Source organism: Schistocerca serialis, chromosome 1, assembly GCF_023864345.2.
Source record: "Schistocerca serialis cubense isolate TAMUIC-IGC-003099 chromosome 1, iqSchSeri2.2, whole genome shotgun sequence".
Taxonomy (NCBI): Eukaryota; Metazoa; Arthropoda; class Insecta; order Orthoptera; family Acrididae; genus Schistocerca; species Schistocerca serialis.
The window spans coordinates 545307402-545333965 of record NC_064638.1 but is presented as its reverse complement, the minus strand read 5'-3'; the positions used below and the strand labels follow the sequence as shown (position 1 = coordinate 545333965).

The 26564-nt window shown below is 42.8% G+C and overlaps 1 protein-coding gene and 1 non-coding gene across 17 annotated transcripts in view; one reads left to right on the top strand and one right to left on the bottom strand.

The window, feature by feature from the left end:
* LOC126475204 (calcium/calmodulin-dependent protein kinase type II alpha chain) overlaps positions 1 to 26564 on the bottom strand; it is a 1005993-nt gene that overhangs the window by 427260 nt on the left and 552169 nt on the right. The gene's annotated exons all lie outside the window — the stretch shown is intronic.
* Trnat-ugu (transfer RNA threonine (anticodon UGU)) lies at positions 2166 to 2237 on the top strand. Its single transcript has one exon. It is a non-coding gene; the product is annotated as a tRNA-Thr (tRNA).

The window sequence follows — 26564 nt, the reverse complement described above, 5'->3', positions numbered from 1 at the left end:
TGATGGCATTGAAACAGAGGATGACACGCGTAAAGCTGAAATACTAAACACCTTTTTCCAAAGCTGTTTCACAGAGGAAGACCGCACTGCAGTTCCTTCTCTAAATCCTCGCACAAACGAAAAAATGGCTGACATCGAAATAAGTGTCCAAGGAATAGAAAAGCAACTGGAATCACTCAATAGAGGAAAGTCCACTGGACCGGACGGGATACCAATTCGATTCTACACAGAGTACACGAAAGAACTTGCCCCCCTTCTAACAGCCGTGTACCGCAAGTCTGTAGAGGAACGGAGGGTTCCAAATGATTGGAAAAGAGCACAGATAGTCCCAGTCTTCAAGAAGGGTCGTCGAGCAGATGCGCAAAACTATAGACCTATATCTCTTACGTCGATCTCTTGTAGAATTTTAGAACATGTTTTTTGCTCGCGTATCATGTCATTTCTGGAAACCCAGAATCTACTATGTAGGAATCAACATGGATTCCGGAAACAGCGATCGTGTGAGACCCAACTCGCCTTATTTGTTCATGAGACCCAGAAAATATTAGATACAGGCTCCCAGGTAGATGCTATTTTTCTTGACTTCCGGAAGGCGTTCGATACAGTTCCGCACTGTCGCCTGATAAGCAAAGTAAGAGCCTACGGAATATCAGACCAGCTGTGTGGCTGGATTGAGGAGTTTTTGGCAAACAGAACACAGCATGTTGTTATCAATGGAGAGACGTCTACAGACGTTAAAGTAACCTCTGGCGTGCCACAGGGGAGTGTTATGGGACCATTGCTTTTCACAATATATATAAATGACTTAGTAGATAGTGTCGGAAGTTCCATGCGGCTTTTCGCGGATGATGCTGTAGTATACAGAGAAGTTGCTGCATTAGAAAATTGTAGCGAAATACAGGAAGATCTGCAGCGGATAGGCACTTGGTGCAGGGAGTGGCAACTGACCCTTAACATAGACAAATGTAATGTATTGCGAATACATAGAAAGAAGGATCCTTTATTGTATGATTATATGATAGCGGAACAAACACTGGTAGCAGTTACTTCTGTAAAATATCTGGGAGTATGCGTACGGAACGATTTGAAGTGGAATGATCATATAAAACTAATTGTTGGTAAGGCGGGTACCAGGTTGAGATTCATTGGGAGAGTGCTTAGAAAATGTAGTCCATCAACAAAGGAGGTGGCTTACAAAACACTCGTTCGACCTATACTTGAGTATTGCTCATCAGTGTGGGATCCGTACCAGGTCGGGTTGACGGAGGAGATAGAGAAGATCCAAAGAAGAGCGGCGCGTTTCGTCACTGGGTTATTTGGTAACCGTGATAGCGTTACGGAGATGTTTAATAAACTCAAGTGGCAGACTCTGCAAGAGAGGCGCTCTGCATCGCGGTGTAGCTTGCTCGCCAGGTTTCGAGAGGATGCGTTTCTGGATGAGGTATCGAATATATTGCTTCCCCCTACTTATACTTCCCGAGGAGATCACGAATGTAAAATTAGAGAGATTAGAGCGCGCACGGAGGCTTTCAGACAGTCGTTCTTCCCGCGAACCATACGCGACTGGAACAGGAAAGGGAGGTAATGACAGTGGCACGTAAGGTGCCCTCCGCCACACACCGTTGGGTGGCTTGCGGAGTATCAATGTAGATGTAGATGTAGATGTATCATTTTATACGTAAAATTTGCCGCCCTTTTCAAATCTTAAATCAAATATTAGAGTTCCCAATTAAATAAAACCATTTTAACCTCCAACTGACCTTGAAAATCACGTTCACGGTCACGGCCATTAGTGGTAATGCCTAACCCTCTTCGCCACCTTAAACTTTTGTCTAAAACATTTTGCTGTATCTCACTCCCTCCTGATTTATTCCCGATTATGGATTAAAATGGACCACACTTTACATATGCAGACTGAAGCGACGATCGAACATTTGTATGCCTCCGTTCACTTGGCATTCCGTCTAAACACTAACAGCATAGCGGAGTCCTGTACAACTGCATTGGAATAGCACTTCAGCAATGAACGAAATGGGGGATCCTACCTGAAACGCAAGCATAGATGCTTTAATCGGTTGGAGTTGCAGGGCTGACGCGCGAATGGGAATTTGGATTGAGAAGGGAAGCGAGCTAGGGTACTCCGAGCAGTTGTGCGAAGCCACTGTGCTGGGATGGCTTAGTGGTCAGCGCATCTGCCTTGTGAGCAGGAGGCCTGGGTTCGAATCCCGGTCTTGATACAAATATTCGTTCCTCGCTCTAGTCTGTGAAAGCTCTTTACAGCGGCAATCTGTGTTAAATGTCTGTATGTGCAAATGTTTTTCTGACTTGTGTTGCAAACAAGTATTTTATCTGTAAAAACTGTACTCAATATTCAAGAGGAGAGACTAATTGTTGTAAGATTTTGTGACGGCATTTGGAAACAAAGCAATGAAACCTCATAAATTCTTGACGACAACACGTCAGAACGACTGTCCACCGGACGAAGAGAGAGTAAATCTCCTTAAAAACGTTGTGGATACGTTATATGAAATTAATGGCACTTTCCGGGTGTTTTCATTGTAGTTTAATTTTTAGTAGCCCCGTACTTCATTTACAGTATGGATGTTGCTTACGAACAGCTTCGTGGAACCATGGAGAGTTAATGTAACCTTATTTATTCACAGACAACTACTTTCAGTTAAGCAACCGTCTTCGTGTCACGTATGATATTATATCAAGGCTCCTTAGAGTCAGTCTCAACTGCAGCATCAGTCATATATGCTTGGACTTAAAACAGTTACGTATTTGACGCAAATAAACCTTCCACGACCTTCATGTGGTACTGCTCCTTAACTGGATGAAGGTCACTTGCCTGAAAGCAGTTGTCTGTAAATAAATATTATTACAATAGCTATTGGTACGTCAATGAAGCTGTGTTTTAAATGCATACACAGAAGATACACTGGATGTTACTAAATCGAGGCGAACTGATGGTTGTTTCTCCAATCCGTATATCTCCTATCTCCAGAATACTCGTAAATTTATTTTTAGTCACACAGATAAGAAATACAGGGAACCTACATCAGCGTTCTCCCATTCGTATTGGTATGGCATCAAAGCGAACTTCGAGTTTATCATTGCGTAACATGTCATGCCTTGCCTGATGAGTTCGTGGTTTTGACGGGTGTTGTTCACGAGAGGTTTGACGTCATGCTTCCTCCCCCCTAGAGCTGCGAGAAAGAAAGTCTCAGCAAATCTAAAATGCTGCATTATAATGGGATATCAGAGAAGAAAAAACGCTTTTCCTCAAAAATCCCTCGGGTGGTTCGTCAAGGAACGGTTTCGCCGAGACATTGGGCTCTTAGGTAATGAATTCGGCTCACGTCCAGATATTAAATATCTCCCCGGTGTTAAGCGCCCTGTAAAACTTTTCGACTTACCGAAATGAAGAAAGGCATTTTCGGCACGAGAGAACAGACGAGAAGGAAATCCGCTTAGAGGTAGGGAAAAGTTGCACGCTTTCTACAGAAAAAAACTTTTTATGAAAGGTATATTTTAATCAGTGCCATATCAATCGAACACTGCGATATTAAGACAATTTAAAAGGGACGGTCGGCTATGCAGTAGCGGCGGGGCACAGGGAAAGCTAAGTCTTTCCAGGAGTCCCAGAGCCGGCATAGTTCAAGGAGTGAGTTGCACTTTGCACGGAGGGGGGGTGGGGGGGGGGGCAGTAGCAGTCCTTCTACACGGAGCTGCAGGGCTGTGATCCGGAGAGAACAGCTGCGCCGCTGTACTTCGGTTGTTTCCTCTACTGTCAGTCAAGTCAGATGTCGGGCAGGTTCCCGCAACTAGTCCACAGGGACCGATGACCGTAGCAGTCTGGTCCCTTTAATCCCACAATCCAAACCAAACCAAGTAGTCCACAGCGATTTCCTCCTTTCGTATACTAAACACTAGAAAATGGCTGGTTTTCCAGAACACTTTGCCAGTGAAGTATGTTCGATTCTCCAAACATTTTTATTCAAGATAACGAAAGAAAACTTATTTTCAACTTCTTTTGACATCTTTTATGAAGTCACCGTTGAAATTTAAGCATTTGTCGGAGAGCTCCACAAGTTTCGCTACGCCTTCTGCAAATTCAGTCTCCGTCAAATTGTTGAACATGTGGGGGATTGCGCTACTTGTCAAATCAGAAAGTCCTTTACATATTACCGCGTACTATAGGTTGGAACAGCGACCAACGCAATTAAAAAAACAATTTTAGTCTATAGGCGCAATTCTTTTTTATTTTGCCAGTAGACAAAAGAAAAAATACGGCTATAGACTGAATTTTTTTTCTTTTGGAATAACCCTCATCATTCAAGTGTCAATCATACACATCATGCACAACACAGGCGACACAAGAAGACCGAATGAAGGTCAAGACACGCAATTTTTGAACATTGTGACTGGCATGGCGGTTGCTTTTCCTTTCAGTTGGCAGAATGAAAACGCCTACAAAGGTCAAGGAAATCCGTTAAACTGGCTTAAAGCACACAACAAAAGCGCAGTGTGTCAATGAAATTGAAAATGTGACTAAAGCGACTGACGAAGGAATAAGTGCCTTCGCCTGAAGATAAAAAGTAAGAAACTTGCTGAAACGTTGCTGGAGAACAACACATTGACTCGGCTGTCAACCCTAGAAGATTTTATCACTGCTGTCAGTGTTTCCTCCGGGACTGTGTAACTTTCGTAAAGTGAAGAACAACCGGCTTCAGTCACAATCGTGCTTTTATTTCAATGCGCGATGCATTTCGAGCCCAGGGGGCTCACCTTCAGAGGCTTTCACAGTCTGCATCATTTTTGATAGATAATGCCCACAGGAAAATTAAAGAGATCTTTTGAGAAAAGAGAACCACCTGTATCAATATCAAGAGCTCAAATGGAAAACCAGTACTAAGCAAAACGGGAAAGCAGAAAGATGGAAGGAATATACAGAGGGTCTATAAAAGGGCGATGTACTTGAGGGCAATATTATAGAAATGAAAGAGGACGTAGATGAACAATGGCCGTGACCGTGAAGAATTTGACAGAGCACTGAAAAATCTACGTCAAAAAAGGCCCCGGGAATAGACAACATTTCATTAGAGCTACTGATAGCATTGGGAGAGCCAGTCCTGACAAAACTCTACCATCTGGTGAGCAAGATGTATGAGACAGGCGACATTCCCTCAGACTTCATGAAGAATATAGTAATTCTAATCCCAAAGAAAGCAGGTGTCGACAAACGTGAAAATTACCAAACTATCAGTTTAATAAATCATGGCTGCAAAACACTAACACGAATTCTTTACAGGCGAATGGAAAAACTGGTAGAAGCCGAACTCGGGGAAGATCAGTTTGGATTCCGTAAAAATGTTGGAACACGCGAGGCAATACTGACCATACGAATTATCTTAGAAGATAGATTAAGGAAAAGCAAACCTACATTTTTAGCATTTGTAGCCTTGGAGAAAGCTTTTGACAAAGCTGACTGGAATATTCTTTTTAAAATTCTGAAGGTGGGAGGGGTAAAATACAGGGAGCGAAAGGCTATTTACAATTTATACAGAATGGCAGTTATGAGAGTAGAGGGACATGAAAGGCGAGCAGTGGTTGAGAAGGGAGTGAGACAGGGTTGTAGCCTATCCCCGATGCTATTCATTCTGTATATTAAGCACGCAGTAAAGGAAACAAAAGAAAAATTTGGAGCAGGAATTAAAATCCATGGAAAAGAAATAAAAACTTTGAGGTTTGCCGATGACACTGTAATTCTGTTAGGACAGCAAAGCACCTGGAAGAGCAGTTGAACATCAACAAAAGCAAAACGAGGATAGTGGAATGTAGTCGAAAGAATTTAGGTGATGCAGAGGTGATTAGATAAGGAAATGAGACACTTAATGTAGTAGATGAGTTTTGCTATCTGGGGAGCAAAGTAACTGATGATGGTCGAAATAGAGAGAATATAAAATGTAGACTGGCAATGGCAAGGGAAGCGTTTCTGAAGAAGAAAAATTTTTTAACATCTTGTATACACTCCTGGAAATGGAAAAAAGAACACATTGACACCGGTGTGTCAGACCCACCATACTTGCTCCGGACACTGCGAGAGGGCTGTACAAGCAATGATCACACGCACGACACAGCGGACACACCAGGAACCGCGGTGTTGGCCGTCGAATGGCGCTAGCTGCGCAGCATTTGTGCACCGCCGCCGTCAGTGTCAGCCAGTTTGCCGTGGCATACGGAGCTCCATCGCAGTCTTTAACACTGGTAGCATGCCGCGACAGCGTGGACGTGAACCGTATGTGCAGTTGACGGACTTTGAGCGAGGGCGTATAATGGGCATGCGGGAGGCCGGGTGGACGTACCGCCGAATTGCTCAACACGTGGGGCGTGAGGTCTCCACAGTACATCGATGTTGTCGCCAGTGGTCGGGGGAAGGTGCACGTGCCCGTCGACCTGGGACCGGACCGCAGCGACGCACGGATGCACGCCAAGACCGTAGGATCCTACGCAGTGCCATAGGGGACCGCACCGCCACTTCCCAGCAAATTAGGGACGCTGTTGCTCCTGGGGTATCGGCGAGGACCATTCGCAACCGTCTCCATGAAGCTGGGCTACGGTCCCGCACACCGTTAGGCCGTCTTCCGCTCACGCCCCAACATTGTGCAGCCCGCCTCCAGTGGTGTCGCGACAGGCGTGAATGGAGGGACGAATGGAGACGTGTCGTCTTCAGCGATGAGAGTCGCTTCTGCCTTGGTGCCAATGATGGTCGTATGCGTGTTTGGCGCCGTGCAGGTGAGCGCCACAATCAGGACTGCATACGACCGAGGCACACAGGGCCAACACCCGCCATCATGGTGTGGGGAGCGATCTCCTACACTGGCCGTACACCACTGGTGATCGTCGAGGGGACACTGAATAGTGCACGGTACATCCAAATCGTCATCGAACCCATCGTTCTACCATTCCTAGACCGGCAAGGGAACTTGCTGTTCCAACAGGACAATGCACGTCCGCATGTATCCCGTGCCACCCAACGTGCTCTAGAAGGTGTAAGTCAACTACCCTGGCCAGCAAGATCTCCGGATCTGTCCCCCATTGAGCATATTTGGGACTGGATGAAGCGTCGTCTCACGCGGTCTGCACGTCCAGCACGAACGCTGGTCCAACTGAGGCGCCAGGTGGAAATGGCATGGCAAGCCATTCCACAGGACTACATCCAGCATCTCTACGATCGTCCCCATGGGAGAATAGCAGCCTGCATTGCTGCGAAAGGTGGATATACACTGTACTAGTGCCGACATTGTGCATGCTCTGTTGCCTGTGTCTATGTGCCTGTGGTTCTGTCAGTGTGATCATGTGATGTATCTGACCCCAGGAATGTGTCAATAAAGTTTCCCCTTCCTGGGACAATGAATTCACGGTGTTCTTATTTCAATTTCCAGGAGTGTAGATTTAAGTGCAGGAAGTCTTTTCTGAAAGTATTTGTATGGAATGTAGCCATGTATGGAAGGGAAACATGGACGATAAATAGTTTAGACAAGAAAAGAATAGAAGCCTTCGAAATGTGGTGCTACAGGAGAATGCTGAAGACTGGATGGGTACATCACTTAAGTAATGAGGAGGTACTGAATGGTATTTGGGAGAAGAAGAAATTGTGGCACAACCTGACTAAAAGAAGGAAATGGTTGGTAAGACACGTTCTGAGGCATCGAGGGATCACCAGTTTGGTATTGGAGGGTATCTTCGAGGGTAAAAATAGTAGAGGGAGACCAAAAGATGAATACAATAAGCAAATTCAGAAGGATGTAGGTTGCAGTCGTTACTCAGAGATGAAGAAGCTTGCACAGGATAGAGTAGCACGGAGAGCTGCATCAAACCAGTCTCTGGACTGAAGACCACAACAACACAGTAAGAGTAAACATGTTTACGTGCATAGAGACACGTTTCATTCTACAGCACAGTGTGTAAACACAGGTTAAAAGAAGTCAAACAAGTTCAAATGTAAAGGTGCTACTGGCTCAAATGGCTCTGAGCACTATGCGACTTAATTTCTGAGGTCATCAGTCGCCTAGAACTTAGAACTAATTAAACCTAACTAACCTAAGGACATCACACACATCCATGCCCGAGGCAGGATTCGAACCTGCGACCGTAGCGGTCCCTCGGTTTCAGACTGTAGCGCCTAGAACCGCGCGGCCATTCTGGCCGGCAAAGGTGCTACTGTTTTATAAATACACAGTAGTTATTATTTCAAAGAAGATATTTGTGGATACATCAAATGTGGTTTCTTTTTATCAAATGGCAGAACTTTTAAATACCTGTTCCTTTAAGAAAAAATTAACTTTTAAATAACAGAGAAAGCTGTGGCTGTTGAATTCTCTTTCTTCAGTCACCATGTTTTCAGAAGATTTTCCTTTCATAAATTATTTCTGACTGTTCTAGTTGACAAGTTTTTTTACAATGGTTTTCTGTGAAGTGTACAGTTAAGCTGCTGTGGATGTTAACTTAGTCTGTATCTGTTAAGGTACATGTGGTTGGCTACTGTGGATTTCTCAAAGTGGTTAGGTCTAAATGCATCACTTTGTTCTTTGTAACGCGTGTGGAAAGTAATGTAAAATGAAGGGCAGCTGTTATTTTGCAGTTCATATATTCTACCACGCTCTGTTACTGGGGTGTTACCGGTATGAGGTAAGTGGTGGCTGAATTTTTTGTTTGTGGAGAATGGAGAATGATATTTTACTATTGGTGTTTCTAAATAAGTTAGCAATTTTTTGTGATGCTGTACCTAATTAGGGAATATTTGTGAATAAATGTGTTGGGTCAGTTGTTATTCCTGCAGTGCTTCTATTACTGATGCTGGTTTGTATTACTTTGAATAGTTTGTTAGATGATCTATCTGAATACTTATCGCAAATCCTTTGATAATATAAATTTTTCTGTTAAGACTTTATGTTTCAATGGTAAAATGCGTGCCGTAATCAAGATGGATTAAATGGACCAAGTTTTCCCCCCCATAAAAATTTATTTAATTGCTAAAAAACTGAGTATTACAGAAGATACGTGAATAACACATTACTTCTACTTTATGACACAAAAGATGAACTTGATGAGCTTATCACATAATTCAATTCAATACACAATAACATTAGGTTCACAACAGGACATGAAACAAATCAATCTATAAATTCCTTGGACCTCACAGTTGTTAATGGATAACAAGAACATGATTTTTACACTTACAGGATATCAACCTACACTCATATCACAATACATGAATCATCACACCATCCAAACACACCCAATCATGCTGCATTTATATCCACGTTTAATAGGGCGCGCCGGCCGGAGTGGCCGTGCGGTTCTAGGAGCTACAGACTGGAACCGCGCCACCGCAGGTTCGAATCCTGCCTCGGGTACGGATATGTGTGATGTCCATAGGTTAGTTAGGTTTAATTAGTTCTAAGTTCTAGGCGACTGATGACCTCAGAAGTTAAGTCGCATAGTGCTCAGAGCCATTTGAACCATTTCTTAATAGGGCGCACAACAGCTTAACTGCACACCTCACAGAAAACCACGGTAAAAAAGAACTTTGCTAGAACATTTAGAAATAATTTTACACAAATAAAATTTTTCTGAAAACATGTTGAATGAATACAGAGAATTTTGCAGCCACAGTTTTTTCAATGATTTTAAAAGTTTATTTTTTTCTTAAAGAAACATATTTAATAGTGATATCATTTGATAATAAAATCCACAGCGGACACATTCAAAAATATTTGTTTTGTATATGATCTTCTGTGTAAGTAATAGTTTTGTATCTTCTTTGAAATAATAACACCTGTGTATTTATAGTAATGCAGCATCTTTACATTTGAAATTATTGGACTTGTTTTAACTTATGTTTATAAAACATGCCGTAGAATGAAAAGTGTCTATATGTACATAAACATATTTACTCAAATTATGCTTCAAAACCACGTATCCACCACTGGAAACAGTAAGTCATTGTTCAACTTGTATTGGTTTTGTACACTTACATTCCTAATGTGTCACTTTGTAGTATACAATTATAATCTTACCTGGTATAGAATTAACCTAAATATGGAATAACCTATTTAGACTGTTAAATCACCTCAAAATGAGCCCCCAGGAGTTGAAATGCACCGTGCAGTGAAATAAAATCACGATTGTGACCGAAGGCGGTTGTTCTTTATTTTCCAAGAGATAGTATACAACTGCATTTTGTACAGATATGACAAAAGATGTGTGACACATGCCAGGCGCAGTATCGATAGTTTATCTTATTCTATCTTTGTCTAGCTCGCGGGAACATGTTCACCTTCCGCGCCCACAGGGAGCAGCAGGCGTCGCAAACCTCAGCGGGTGTATCATGCTCGCTGAGTCAGTCGTGTTCTGGAGTTGTTTAGCACAATTAGTCCAGTGACGGGCTAGACGCGCTACGATGCCATATGCTTCCATGTTGAGGCCGAGTGGTTTGTTCTACTTAGCGGCTTCTGCTTCCGGTGCGGGCCTGTAGTCCGGGCTTGGCTGCTAACTTCGAGAAGCGCCTTACGAAGGAAGTTAGTCAAGTATTCAAAAGTTCAAATGTTTTAAATTCCTATGGGACCAAACTGCTGAGGTCATCGGTCCCTACATTTACACACTACTGAAACTAACTTATGCTAAGAACAACACGCACACCCATGCCCGAGGTAGAATACGAACCTCCGGCGGGAGGTGCCGCGCAATCCGTGACATGGCGCTTCAAACCGAGCGGCCCCACCGCGCGGCTAGCCCATGTAGATCAATTTTGCGCACACAAGATGCAGCGCTATGAAAACGTTTCTCCAGGACGATCACAGAGAAAAATTTTTTTTAACGATTTAGTAAACGCCTTTTACTGTTATTAATCTTACATACGTAGTTTAGATTTTATGGCGAAGCTTGTATGACTGTTTAATGTGACTGTACTATATGTATACGGAATGGCAAGAATTATGTAATGTATGGATTTACTCAGGTCTGAAGATGGTCACATGTGACCGAAATTAATTATTTAGTTAGTTAATAATACTTTTGTCATCTACGTCTGGAATTACAACAAAACAGATGTTGTTTAACTCGAATGAAGTAAATGTTATTTTATGATTAAATGGAGATATATGTTATTTAAGAAACTATATGTTTACGATTTTGGGATGGTAACGAAGCTAATAAAACTTTTTGCTGATTTCCTGGTCAAAATTATTTTTGGCACCTTATCACTTTCCTGCCTCCTTCCTATCAATAAGTTTATTGTATCCAGAGACTTGAAGATGTTGAAGTGCACCAACGAAATCGGTTGTAAATAAAAAACACGTATAAATACAGCTGAAGCTGTCACCCTTACAACATAAAGACAGGGGCTTGGTTTCAGCAAGAGAAAGGAGCTCGTCTACAAATGACACTGCTTATTAAGTGGTTATGAGCCATAGTCTCTGACTATGATGGCAGCACTGCAATGTTTCCTCAATGTCGTTAAATAATAGAACAATGAATAGGACGTGTTCGGTATACTAGACTCAAGAATTAAGAATTATTCTAACTACCTGAAAGAAAGGAACGAGTTAATCGAAGATTCTTGTCAGTTTAAAACAGCGTGCGGTAACTTCTCTGTCTACAACTCAAATTTACTCCACAATGAACTTTGAAATGACCCGGTAGACAGTTGCAACCTGTCAGCAATGATTAACCGGCAAGTAGACTGCTAGTAAACGCGCATCTTTACTGGAATGAGTGGCATGCATTGATGAGAGATACATGTTATGAAAATTGAGTCATTTGTGAATACGTAAATCGCCCGAAATAAAATCATCAAAGATCTGGAATTTAAAGTGGACAATGAGGAAAGGTAAATTTTACCATTTTTCTCACATATTTATCACTACCAGACGTGAAGAAATGACGGGTGTCAGACAAAAATCCAAAGATGGACTGTTAATTGATCCCGAACCTTCCAATTTGTAGTCGGACACACAGACGCTTAACGACGGAGCCACACAAGTGATCTTTAGACAGCCAAAACTGGGAGGAGAAGCGGAGGAGGAGGAGAGAAGGAGAAGAAGAAGAAGAAGAAGAAGAAAGAAAGAAAGAAGTAGCAACGAGTTTGCTCGGATGCTAACAGAGTGACAGAATTTACGGGGAAAATATTTGCAATATTCTACAATAAAGGTATGGGTCAATAAAATAACTAACTACAGCGATAGAGATGAAGGATAATTTGAAAACAAGTCAACAACACAGCAATGAAACGAGACCCTTTGATAGGCAAAAAAAAAAAAAAAAAAAAAGGATGGTATTATTCCAGCATTAAGATATACTGCAATAACAAAAGTTAATTATTTTTATTGAACAACGAAAGTTAATTATTTTTATTGAACAACCAGAAGGATATTAACGCTAAGCTTTAACATTTACCAAACAAAGTGGAGAGGAAATAGGGCGTATATTCACAAAGAAAGAAATAAGGTTGTGATCGAATACCAACAAGAGGTTAGAAGCGAGAACTATAGACACTATGGAACACAGTTTAATGTACGAGGTGTGTACAGAAAGTAATCGGAATTTGAATTTGTCAGATTTGCCAGGTTTTTTTCGTTATTGTGCTGGTAAACATGTCTGGAAAAAGCATCTGAATAGTGTTAGCCTTATTTTGTCTATTATCAGCTGCAACACAAAAAGAAAAAAAACGCATAGGTTTTGGTAGTATCAGCGATCATTTATTTTGTAATAAAAGAAGATCAGAAAACTTTTTATTAAATTTTGCTATAAGAATGGAATACAGCTAAGCAAAAGTTTAGAAATTTTAACATTGCTTCTGGTGAGTCTGGCAGAAGTATGACAAGACGTTACGAGTGGTATAAACGTTTTAAATAAGGGCGACTTGACGCTCAGGTTAAAGAGTGCCTTGGATGCACCAGCACATCGTCAACCGATGAAAATGAGAAAAAAGTGAAACAGATAATACTCACAGACAGAGAAATAGCTAATGATGTTAGCATATCACCATGTCATGTTCTTTATGTTTTTTAATTTTTATTTATTTATTTTGTCTTCGGCTTTATACATGTGACAGCAAAACTTGCTCAGAACTGGTTGAATAACGAACAAAAACAGTGGCGAATTCAAATTGCTCAGACTCGCTAGATGAAGTCAACAACAATGCAGAACTACTGAAACTTATCACAACAGGTGATAAAATACTGTTTGACGGAGATGACGTCGAAACTAAAGCTCAATCATCTCAGTGTAAAATTCCGGATCACCAAGACCGGACAAAACTCGACACCTGCGGTCTCTTGTGCTTATTCTCACTGTCTTCAATTTTAACATGATACACCAAAAATGTTCAAATGTGTGTGAAATCTTATGGGACTCAACTGTTAAGGTCATCAGTCCCTAAGCTTTCACACTACTTAACCTAAATGATCGTAAGGACAAACACACACACCCATGCCGGAGGGAGGACTCGAACCTTCGCCGGGATCAGCCCATGATACACCTTAAGATCTTCCCACAAAGTCGAACGATCAATAAGCAGTGCTGCTGACAAGTTAAAGGCCGTTTGCATGAAGCGATTCGGAAAAAAATAACTGGTTTTGAGGTGAAATAATTCATGTCTATTGTACCACGATAATGCAGCTGCTCACACTTCGTTGCTTTTGCGTGAATTTTTGGCCAAACATAACACTGTAACAATTTCCCAGCCTCTATATTCGCCAGACATGGCTCCATACAATTTTTTTGTAATCCAGGAAATACTGTTAACCCTTAAGGATCATCGTTTTACAAATATAGAACTCAACGCTGGGAGAGGTACAAGATATCCCAAAGACAGAGATCCGGAAATATTACGGGGATTGGAAAAGACGCTGGTGTAAGTCTATAATATGTAATGGACACTATTCTGAAGCTGGATAAAAATGTCGGCAAATATAAGAAATTCTTTCCAAAAACGAAGAATTCCCGTTATTTTTTTAATGTATCTAGTACGTCATTTCGTTCTCCATTTCATGAGACGTGGTGCAACAGCATAAGACAACGTAATATCCACAGAATCATCCAAACTGGCAGGTTTAGAATCGCACCGCTGCACAATGGTTTATTCAAATAGCTAAAGAATAAAACATATGCGTTCAGTAAAGCAGAATATAGCTCCTGCTACGGCCTCAAGGAAAATACCTACACAAGAGTGCTGATGCGGATGTAACTGGTATTGCTTGGTATTGAAAGAGTTTCTTGTTGCAAGCTTGTTGTGACCTTGAGTCACTCTGAGAAAAAGGAAGTCGTTTTTCTTTAGTGACAGTCACCAACACGCATAATGAAACGCTTTTAAATTCGCAAAGATGCGTGGTACATGCTAATAACACCTGCATAGCAGCTTGTCGCCGAAACACACGACTTCCGCGACAGAACTGACTGCTCTACAACCGCCTGGTTGTAAAATCTATGCCCTCCTTTGCGAGAAAGGAGTTGTTATCATCGAAGGACATTTTACTTGGAAAGCGACCGTTCAGTGAGACAAGGGCGAATTTTACACCACTCAGGGGACGAAATGTGCCACAAAGGTACGGCCAGGTATATTTTGTCAAAGAGCGTTTTCTCTGATTAGCAGGGCAAGAGTAAGGTGGCTGTAAGCAGGACTGCGTAGCGCTTGGTGTGCTGAAATGTCTCCATCCCTGACAGGCTTGAGGAGACGCCTTTCGTGCACGGGGAGCTGCAGTACTGTAGCGGCATGGTTGTACAAGGGATGTTGTATCGCTTTTTCTGAAAGACGAGAAAACTCAAAATCTATTGATAAAAGCTGCTGAATTCCGCCATATGTTGTCAACAGAAGATAAGAACAAATATTAGGGGCTAACGTCTCATTAACGATGTCATTAGAGACGAACGGCACGCTCGGACTGTGAAAACTGGCCGTGTACATTTCAAAGTAAACGTACCGTCATTTGCCTTAAGTGATTTATGGCTACCACCTACATATGGATTGCCAAACAGGGATCTGAATCTCGCTTAGAGGATTAAGCATTCCCGACTTATCTTCCAGCGTTAAGATATACTGCAATAACAAAAGTTAATTATTTTTATTGAACAACGAAAGTTAATTATTTTTATTGAACAAGTTTGCATTTGGGAAGAGTGACGCCCAAAACCTTACTTATCCATTCAAATTTGAGTTATCCATTGTTTCCCTTAATAGCTGATGATCTTCAACCCTCCTTTCCAGCTGATGGTCCATCTCTACAGATTTGGGGCACGTCCAGCTCTTAAACGAAATTTATTATTTTGGTGGACACTTTTCTGGTCACGCTGGAATAAAGTAACGACGTCGAGGTACTGTTATTGTTTTAAGTGCCGGAGTGTTATGAAGGCATTTACACAAATTGTAAATAAAATTTTTACAAAAGAAAAAATTACACCTTTCTCAAAACCCGGAATAAATAAAGATACGTCTGGTTTGACTGCATGTTTATGTAGAGAAGTTTAGTTTTAGAGGAGACGTACAGGATATAGCTTCCGCCTTTTTGCAAACACACTGTCTTTTATTTTTACCCAAGTATGTTTCAGCGCCTCTGTGCCATCATCAGGGATTTTTTTTGTTTATTGAAAACTGTAAAACGTTAACATATTTTAGGTTGTAAATGATCCAACAAAACGAATAAAAACTTTCTTTGGCCTCACTTTGTTAGATCAGTTACAACCTAAAATATATTCACTTTTTACAGTTCCCAACAAACAAAAAAACCCACTGATGACGGCACAGAGGTGCTGAAACATGTTTCGGTAAAAAGAAAAAAACTGTGTTTGAAAAAAGGCGGAACATATATCCTATAATTTAACTGCAAAAGGGGAAAGAAAGGACAAGAGCTGCAGATCAAAAAGACGAATATTTAGACGAGACATTAATTTATCCATGTTTGAGCTCCTTAGCTGTGGACTGACTTATTATAAGATATACAACAACCAGCCACTTTTTTGTATACCTTTCCTTATGCCAAGACGTGTTTCGGGTTTTTCCCAATGTTCAATCAGCATAATACATTTATGTCGTCTTCAGTATAGCTACAGCTGCCTGTGCGAAATAATTACTTTACTACTACTTTTTCGAGTTTTCCATTTTCGCTTAGTTAGAAGTTAAGTGTATTTAATTTTATTCTGTAAATTTTAGCTCTGTTTCCGTCTCTACTTGCGTGCAAGAGTGTATGCTATGCACATAAAGTAGAAAAAAGGAACCACACATTACATTTCATTAAAAGCAAATACGCAACTCGAAAAATGTGACAGATAAACTGAGCAGTTACAGCGCTGAAAATGCAGTTGATAAAAAGTTCATACTGAGAAAGACAAAAGTAACAATATATTAATAGATGAGGGGAGAAAGTACAAAACTCAACTGGGCATAAATTAAACTATTTAAAAATTAGTTGACTTTTGTATTGCTTCTTCGAGTAATTTTAATTAACTAATTACGCTATCTAATGACACACGAAAGAGAAAGCAAAGCGTAATAAAACGAGACATTTTAAATTGCAACTGGCATAGACGCCCTTAGCTGATTGACATAAAATCCTCATGTCTTCATTTGTGGAGGAATGAAGTTTAAATCCCCATCTACTGAACTTCGCTTGGTCTGCGTCTAGTTTTACGGAAGCAAGCCGTGCGAAGGCCGGCACAGCTACTCCAAGGCCACAGTCGATTTCTTTCCATTTATCCTTGCCTAAATAAGCTAATGCTTCATCTCTAACAATCTATCTCGGAGGTTCGAGAAAGTTTATAGCAGGGATGATAGTGAGTTATCACCGCTTTTTACGAATCTATTCCATAACACATGAAAAATTTGCAGTAGCTAGGAACACATCCCGACTCCGTCGGGCGGTTCCTGGGAACTATTTATACATGTACGCTTGTTTTTGTTTACTTTTGCTTGAAGCAGCGGCAGAAGGAAGGAGACAGGGCTAAATTCATGGTGTCATAAAAGTGCGACTTCAAAAGACACCGCCTCTAAGTTTTGTAACCATTCCCAGAACTAGAGAGTTTATACTACAGAGATGCAGGAAAACGTCTCGTAAATCGGAAGGCGATATGTAATACATACCCCCCCCCCAGCCCCTCACAACCACCTCTGGTATAAAATTTACTCTCCAAAACCGCGACGATATAATATTTTTTTTAGTTATTTTCGCATCGACGGATATAACGATGTTTCTTGTGTTCCGAAACATGACAGTAATGGTCTACAGTTTCAGCTAGTAGAGATATAATACAGCCATATCGCTGTACGACAAAATGCTGACAAAACTGACAGAACAATGCTCGGCTTGTGATGAACATACAGCCTACCCACATTTGTCGCAAACATGATATTTCAGCTTATTTAAGTTGTTTATTTTTTTATTTTTAGGTGACCGGTTTCCATTTTCAGATCTTACATTCCTTGATAACAGCAGGAACCGTTGGCGTGGAGCAGGTCCATCTTTGCAGGCACAGTTTTTCTATTTCATAGCATTCTATTAGTGTTTCTTCTATACGTTTTGTTTACTATAACTGTATATCTTACAAGGGAACCTCCCCATCGCACCCCCCTCAGATTTAGCTATAAGTTGGCACAGTGGATAGGCCTTGATAAACTGAACACAGATCAATTGAGAAAACAGGAAGAAGTTGTGTGGAACTGTGAAAAAATAAGCAAAATATACAAACTGAGTAGTCCATGGGTGACATAAGCAACATCATGGACGAAGTGTGCTTAAAAGCGCCGTGGTCTCGTGGTAGCGTGAGCAGCGTTCAAGTCTTCCCTCGACTGAAAATTTTACTTTCTTTATTTTTGCATAGTTATTATCTGTCCGTTCGTTCATTGACATCTCTGTTCACTGTAATAAGTTTAGTGTCTGTGTTTTGCGACCGCACTGCAAAACCGTGCGATTAGTAGACGAAAGGACGTGCCTCTCCAATGGGAACCGAAAACATTTGATCGTAAGGTCATAGGTCAACCGATTCCTCCACAGGAAAACACATCTGATATATTCTATACGACACTGGTGACGGCATGTGCGTCACATGACAGGAATATGTTGTCGACCCACCTAACTTGTACACTTGGCGAATGGGTAAAAAGATTCTTCTACCTTGCCCGATTTAGGTTTTCTTGTGGATGTGATAATCACTCCCAAAAAAGTGATGAAAACATAAGAGTTTGTCACATAAACTGAAAATAAAAAATTAAAATTTACACTTGACGGAAGATTTGAACCTAGGACCTTTCGTTCCGCAGCTGCTCACGTTACCACGAGACCACGGCGCTCCTATATTACTATTGTCCTTATTGTTGCTTATCTTCCCTTGAACTACTCAGTTTGTATATTTCGCTTATTTTTTCACAGTTCTACACAACTTCTTCCTGTTTTCTCAATTGATCTGTGTTCAGTTTTTCAAGGCCTATCCACTGTGCCAACTTATAACTAAATCTGAGGGGGGTGCGATGGGGAGGTTCCCTTGTTAGTAATCTCCCCACCTCCTTTTAATTACTATGAATAGCTTGATCATAATCACAGCGATGCTGCGAGAGGTCAAGATTAAACACGTGTGCTAGTACGACAGGAAGCCGGCACATGGGTAGAGTCAAGGCAAAAAGATTTAAGGCCAGTGCTCATTTTAGTAACAGTAGGTAGCTTATAACAAAGCGGAACAATTGCATATTGTCTGATTTACACGATTAGAGGTGAAAATCTTGTGCACATCAGCTCGTATATGTTTTTGGCGGTTATTCTGAGGAGAAATATGATATGTGATGATAACGTAAAATCGGTACTAAGAAAGACAACAGATTACGGTTGTTAGAAGGTTGTGGACAGAGTGAGGTGTATGCGTGAAGTTATTCGCATAGATGACGCTAATGTAATCGATGTTAGAGGACTGTTCCATAACAATGAGCCATTTTCAAATAAGCCTGACAACAAATATCGAACGAATTCGCGGACGCTTCGCTTGGGTCGTAACAGGTCGGTATAGCCCACAGAAGTGCTGGGGAACTTACATGAGAATCCTCAGCAGAAAGCTGACGTAGCTCTCGGGAAACCCTGTAGGAAATTTAGAGACACTAAACTACTGTTTGTAAAAAGTGAAGCAGTCAGAAGCAACGACCTGCAACACTCCACGATAAGAGGGCGTGTAGAACTGCGGAACCGTAATAAACGATTTAAATGGCAGAGGGGTGACACGCAAGTAGGTCCAACAGCGCCCTCTTTTGTGTGACCCGACAGGTCAGTGCCACGCAACGCTCAGTCGGTCGGATCAGTCATACGAAGTGGAAACGTGCAACACGGGGCCACTATGCCTCGCCGACATTACAGGGTGGAATAACGACGGGTGAGTGAGTTCGAACGCGGCAGAATGATTGGATTCCTGCAGGCGGGTCTGTCATTCTGTGGCATTGCAGCTAGTACAGGGGGCCATACTTCAAAGTGAGGCTTATGTGGGACCAGTGGAGGGAGGAGGGCCATACACACCGCTTCAATTCGTCCTACAGTGGTGGCCGCATGCGTGTTCAACGGCGCCGTGTGGGGCGCCACTGTATCATGACGAAAGAGTCGAGATCGTGTGTTACGCGATCTCGCCTTCTACTTCTTGAGGGCAATATGAACATCTACCACTACAGGGCGGAAAGGTGTTACAGCTCGAAGTATTGCCCCTCTTGCAGGTCGTTTCACATGCGATATTTCAGCAGGACAACGCCCGGCCGCATGTGGCAACGAATGTGAAAGCCTCCTTCGAATAACGACGGGTACCACCGTTTCCATAGCTTGCCCCTTTGGCCTGACATGTTGCCCATCGAACATGTCGGTATATGGTCCGTCGCAAGGTGTTCGTTCCAAGTCCTCCAACAGTCACAGTTAATGCTTTATGGACGCGTTCAGGCGCTTTTTGATTCCATGCCACGACGTCTAGAGGCTCTGACTGCAGCATTTTCTGGTGCTACTCCTTACTGAATTGCCATAGTCACAGGTCTGTATAAACGCAATCGGTGGAATAAATTTCATTGTCATCACGATCTCTCGGTCTTGTTGTTTCTCCCAAGTGGAATGTAGAATGGAAGAGGACTGCGCGACCATTGTAGTGCCATCATATCAAAGAGTTCATGAGAATAGGCGAAACAGATTAGGGCATGTACAGACGCATATACACACAGTCATCTTTTTCTCGTTCAGTATGTGGTTTGGAAGAGGGTAAGTAAAGCAACTGTCAATCTGAAGATTGTTTTATACGCCACAGTGCTTTACTAGGCAAGATCCTGTCGAGGTGGTATGCCTTTTCCTTCCTCCGACCTCTGAACTGACTCCAGTGGCGTGGCGCTAGGTTTTTCGGTTGAGGATCGATGGCGCGAACCGCCCGAACAAGGTGGCCTCACAGATTCTCGACTAGATTTAAATACGGGGAGTTTGATGGCTTTGGTAGTACGGTAAATTCATACTGGTGCTCTCCGGACCAATTACAGGGGACCAGCAGTTTAACGTGGATTGCGAACTACGGTGCATCGCTGTCTTTTTCATACCAGAAAACATTGCCAAAGGTTCGAGAAGTGAGAAGTAACAGGTAAAAGTCTTAGGCTTTCTTATTGCGTAACCACAAGCGCCGGAACGAAGACGAAGACCGCGGGGACAGGATTCGCAGAGCAGTATTAGTGATGCGTGTCATCTTCCAGGAACCTTGCCTACAGTCAAGGACTCTGAATTATGTTGCATGTCGCCATCGCTGCGACACTATTGTATATTCAAGTTAAGTATTGTAAATCTGTTTTATAGAAATAAAACTACTAATGTTATTTGCTTGAATTACTGTATAACATTCCGAGAACGCAGCATCCCTTAGGCACCCTATACGAGACGAGTGGGCAAGACCCAAAAAGGATTGACCATGGGATCGAACCCAAAACCTTCCGATTTGTAATCTGGCACTTGACCAGTTTTTTCCTTGAAACTTCCTGGCAGATTAAAACTGTGTGCCCGATCGAGACTCGAACTCGGGACCTTTGCCTTTCGCGGGCAAGTGCTCGGGCAAGTAAAGCTGTGAGTACCGGGCGTGAGTCGTGCTTCGGTAGCTCAGTTGGTAGAGCACTCGCCCGCGAAAGGCAAAGGTCCCGAGTTCGAGTCTCGGTCGGGCACACAGTTTTAATCTGCCAGGAAGTTTCATATCAGCGCACACTCCGCTGCAGAGTGAAAATCTCATTTTGGAGTTTTTACCTTGCTTTTCTACCACTGAGCCATCGAGCCACACTCTAGAATAGGATAACAAACCGATAATATTGGTACAACGTACCCTCCACCATGGACACTACAATGGCTTGCAGGTACAGATGTAATAGGGCAGCCGACCTGGGTGGCCACGCGGTTCTAGGCGCTGCACTCCGGAACCGCGCGACTGCTACGGTCCCAGGTTCGAATCCTGCCTCGGGCATGGATGTGTGTGATGTCCTTAGGTTAGTTAGGTTTAAGTAGTTCTAAGTTCTAGGGGACTGATGACCTCAGATGTTAAGTCCCATAGTGCTCAGAACCATTTTTTTGTAATAGCGCACGTCGCTATGTACGCGAATAGAGTAGGACAGGGAGTTTCTAATGTGTGTCAAAGTAAGCCACACTCTGCATTGTACTGTGATAAAGCGATAACGAGACTAGGTTGAGGTTAATTTGGAGAGCGAGGGATATTTTACTTGCATTTCGTGTTTACGTTGCGGATACGCTTTTGCTTGTTTTTGTGTACCCTTTGTAGTCCCCCCGTGTTGAGGGAGTGTTGCGGCAGTGCTATACTACCGACAGTGGTGACGACGTGGCAAGGAGTGGGAAAGGCACAGTGTGGCGGTGCTCCAGCTCCAGCTCCAGCCAGCAGGCTCCAGGCGAGGCCGGCTCGGCGCGCCGCATTGATCGGTCCGACGGCGCGCTGGCCCGGGGCTGCCTGTGGAACGGGAGCAACAGCCGATACCGATACCGATAGCGGTGGGGCTGTCTGGAAGCCTGCCTCTGCCACACAACACCTCTCCACTACTTGCCGTCAAAGACTAACCTCACAGTGTTTCCCACAGGCAGAGGTCTGCGCCGATGCATAGCAGCGATGAGAATATCAGACGGGATATCTGTGGGTATCCACAGTAATAAGTTGGGGCGACCGGGTCTAGCTGATACACGGTGAAGCTGACACGGGTCTAATAACATCCAAACGTGAAGACGCTTGCAAGCGGGAACGGGAGTGGAGGGGGAACAGATCGATACTCAGAAACCAGTTGACAGTTTTTTTTTTTTTTAAATTTGAGACATGGTTGAGAAAAACATAAGTTTCAAAGCAAAGATTTGTGGAATGCGGACGAAACCAGGGTGTAGACTGTTCAGCGGTCAAGCAAATTATCGCTGAGAACGGGTTTCGGCAAGTTGCAAAAGCGAGGGCAAACATTACAACTGCAACTACTGTCAGTGCTATTGGTAACACTATCCCCCCCCCCCCCCATTTCCCCTTCAGTTTCCTTAGAGTGTTCTTTAAAGACAATTTCATTAAGGGAGGACCACCCGGGTGTATTGGCACTGCGCATCCATCTTGTTGGATGACTGGGTCATCGTTCCTAACTTTAGCAAGACACTTTCACAGACACGTAAAGTCAACAACCGAACATCTCTGCCTTTTGTTGCTTGACAATCACGATTCACACTTGTCAATATAGGTGTTAAACTTCTGTAAAGACAATAGAGTTATTTTGCTGCCTTTCCCTTCCCATATCTCTCACCGCCTCCAGCCCCATGACATATATGTTTATGGATCATTCAAGAAATACTACTTTACAGCTGTAGACAACTGGCTAATTAGTAGCCCTGGAAGAACTGTAACAATATATGACATTCCTAATCTTGTAAATGGTGCCTTTGGAAATACCATGACACCAAATGATACTGTGGCAGGATTCAAACCTTCATCATAGGCCTGTTTAAAGTCTATAAAGAAATGCTCTAACCTTACATTATATTCGTTAGTATTCTCCAGCATCATACGTACTGTAAAGATATGGTCAGCTGCAGACCTCCCAGCTCTCAGACCTGCCTGGTACTCGCCTAGAATCTTTTCTGCTCTTCTTCTTATTCTCGTTGTTATAGCCGTAGAAAGGATTTTATAGATGGTACTAAGCAGAGATATTCCTCGGTAGTTCCTACACTGCATGCGTGATCCTTTCTTATGTACTAATTTATACAGGTTACCAATTAATGATAAGATATACGAATGCGGCGCCCCACAATGTCAGTATTGGCGTTTGAGCAGAAAAGTTCGACCACCACAGCTTCAGCTGTTCTACTAAGTCTCCCCCACTTAAGTAAAACGCACAGAACTTTTATATAGCCATGTGAAACGGTAAAGGAAGTCGTCCTCTGAGATGTTGTTCAGCTCGCTAGTCACATTGGCTTGAATGTCGATCATATAGTCACCTGAATTTCTAGACTTTTGTCATTTCGTGGTAGATTCATATCGATAACACAGTCTCATCAACGTGTAGATTTTTTACAGAAAAGAACAGTCCGCGTATTGCATTTCAATCAAGTCGCGGGATGCGTCTACGCGCCGTAATTTTCGTTCGGTAGTCAAATGGTGCGGAACAAACTTCGCACACGCTATTCTGTTCTTGACACTTGATGTAGAGATGATATTTCACAGCGATTTCTGACCCAACAACGCTGACATACGACGGCCGCAGGTCCACTACTTAAAGCTGCCTGCTCACAACTGACTGCTCCAATGCACATCTGCCGTCTACAGTTGCTGTTAGTTCAAGCTACCACCGTAGTTACTGTGTCCATCTTGCTTATACGCCAGGAATAAAATCAGTCTCGGAACTTTTTGGATGTCCGGTGTACTTACAGTCCGCCGGCTGTCACCATCCGACGTAGCGTGCTTTAGACGCTGGTCCATAGAGCACGAGTCACGTCGCATACTCCACCACCCTACCGTATTCCTGCAGAATGGACATTCCGAACGGGAGATTTGCTGTGCCTTACGATCGGCGCGTGATAAGACTCTCTCACGAGCTGGAAGTGAGTGAAGAACATACAGAAATGGTCGCCATGCCACATGTTGACAGTGTTTCTTAGAAAATAGGAAGATTACTGAAGAAATATCATGCTCAGTGGGTACTCCGTCCACCAAAGAATCTCCAGCTTTTCTAAGCTCAGTGAAGGAAAATACTGGTTTGAGTAGTTTCGGTGTTTACAAGATTCTTTGTAGAGTGGGAAAGTCATACAATGGGCAGACTTGTCGCACCGTGGAAGACAGATGCGCTGAACATCGACGACACACACGTCTGGACCAACTAGACACATCTACAGTGGCCGAGAACTGTCTCAGTACGGGGCTCAAAAATACTAAAATTCTCATAGACATCTTCATACGTAACAATGTAATTAAAGAAGTGGGGGAAATTCGCAGCTAAACAAATCTTGCGAACGGAGACACTGAATTGCAACTTAGCTCAACTTGGGATCCAATGCTGGTAATAGTATGTCTCAGGGACCACAAAGGACATTTACTGGCAGTGCAAGGGATGACGCTTCGGTGGCGATTCAAATATTCGGAAGTTTCACCGTTCGGTATTGGTCTAAGCAAAGTGATGTGTTCAAGTTTCGTCCAGCGTGAACACACGGCCGTTCGTCGATTATGTTCCAGTGTGAACCAACTCTAACACAATGTACGATAGAACACCGCCACAAGCATTCTCTTCATTGGGTACAGACAAAAATCAGAAACACATACCTGCCATTAGCTACAAACGTAACCCCCCGTCCGGACCCCACGTCGATAGATGCTGCGTAATCCATTACGTACCGAATTCTGCAGAAAGCTCTACACGAGTTTCCACACAAGATCCTACGTTAGCGGGCCGAACCCATTCGCGATCCCTCAAAGACAGAAGTACTCCAAATTGACGCCTGTTTCGCCCTAAAGGAGTGATGGAGACAGCCAGTTATGTTGATAGCTAAGTTCAAAATACTTTACTTTTGGCGAGAAGAAATGGTACCATTTCTAACCCCCTCCCCCGTTTCTCTCTCTCTCTCTCTCTCTCTCTCTCTATCGTTTGGATACAAAGCTTGGGTCCACCACACAATGTGACATTGCAAGGGAGGCACCACCTTATTCTTCATCGAATCTTGGACGCTATTTACAGGCTTCAAAACGTCGCAGCTACATTCCTAGAACTGCTCGGTCATCCATCGTCACTTTGTGAAAATGAATACAGGAATAATGTTAAACGTTGTTGGAATGTCATCCAACGTCATTCTAAGATTTTGCCATCACGATAACTTCAACGACTGCAGAATTTTCTCGAGTCGTGACCCGGTCTCATCAGCCATAGCAATCAATTTATTTGCAGATTTGTGATTCCATTCCATTGTCTCCTGCGGCACATTTTCGTATCTTCACTAAATGAAAGTCGAATAACGGAGCCTATTATCCGCTGGAAGTGCGTCAGCCATCCATAGTATTTCTGCTCGTGTTTGTGCACTTTTTGGTTTCTCATGCTATTTGTCTTCCGGCACATTATTCTGAATATGGTTGCCATGAACATATCCAAAGCATTTGAAAAGAAGTAATGAATACATTAAGTTCTGTATGTATGACATTAATGAACCCACACATAATTTAATGTACAACTATTCCGTAAGAAATGTTGTTTTCATGCTTTATTTTCCAAGTAATTGGAAAACGTGCATTTAGGGGAAAAAAGGAGAACGCCGAGACACAGTTTCTCAGTAACTCAGACACACGAACATTGGCAATGAATACTCTATGCATGAACAAAAGCATGTTATACCTTGATAATTATGCTCCTGAAATAGTTTTTCATGTTGTTTAGTTGGCTAGATTCCCTTCGTATTTATTTCGCTTCTCTACTACCGCTAGCATAACAATGGCGAGGTTCTTTCATCCGTTGCTATTTGTCGAGAAAGGGGAAAGTGAGTAGACTAAAAATGTTAAAATGAGGCCACAGACTGATTTGAAAAACAATTCGGATTTTGTCATAGGTATTCATTTATTCATGGCGCTCGTGACGAATTTGTCTCAAGCCAGAGAGGCGGCTGTGCCTATCACAGAACAGCAGCGAATCTCTTCCTCCCCTCCCGCATCACACACACACACACACACACACACACACACACACACAAGCAGACGGTGAAAGGAGACCGGGATGGAGGGCCCGCCGTTTTTCTCCTCTTTTTGCTTTTTCTTTCGCTCGCTGATGAAGTTCGCTCTTGAAACTCAGCCCCACACCCCCTGCCATTAGCGCTGCGCGAGGAAATTTCTGCTCGTGACACGATGGGGACTCCCCCGTTCGCTGTAACAAACAACTCACACACACACACACACACACACACACACACACACTTTTTTGTTCACTAAGCTGCAGAGACAATCATCTACAAACCTAAAGAGTTTCTTTCTGCAGGTGGTGATTACAAGTACGTGAATCGGTGTTCTTTCAGCACCTCAGTTGCTTC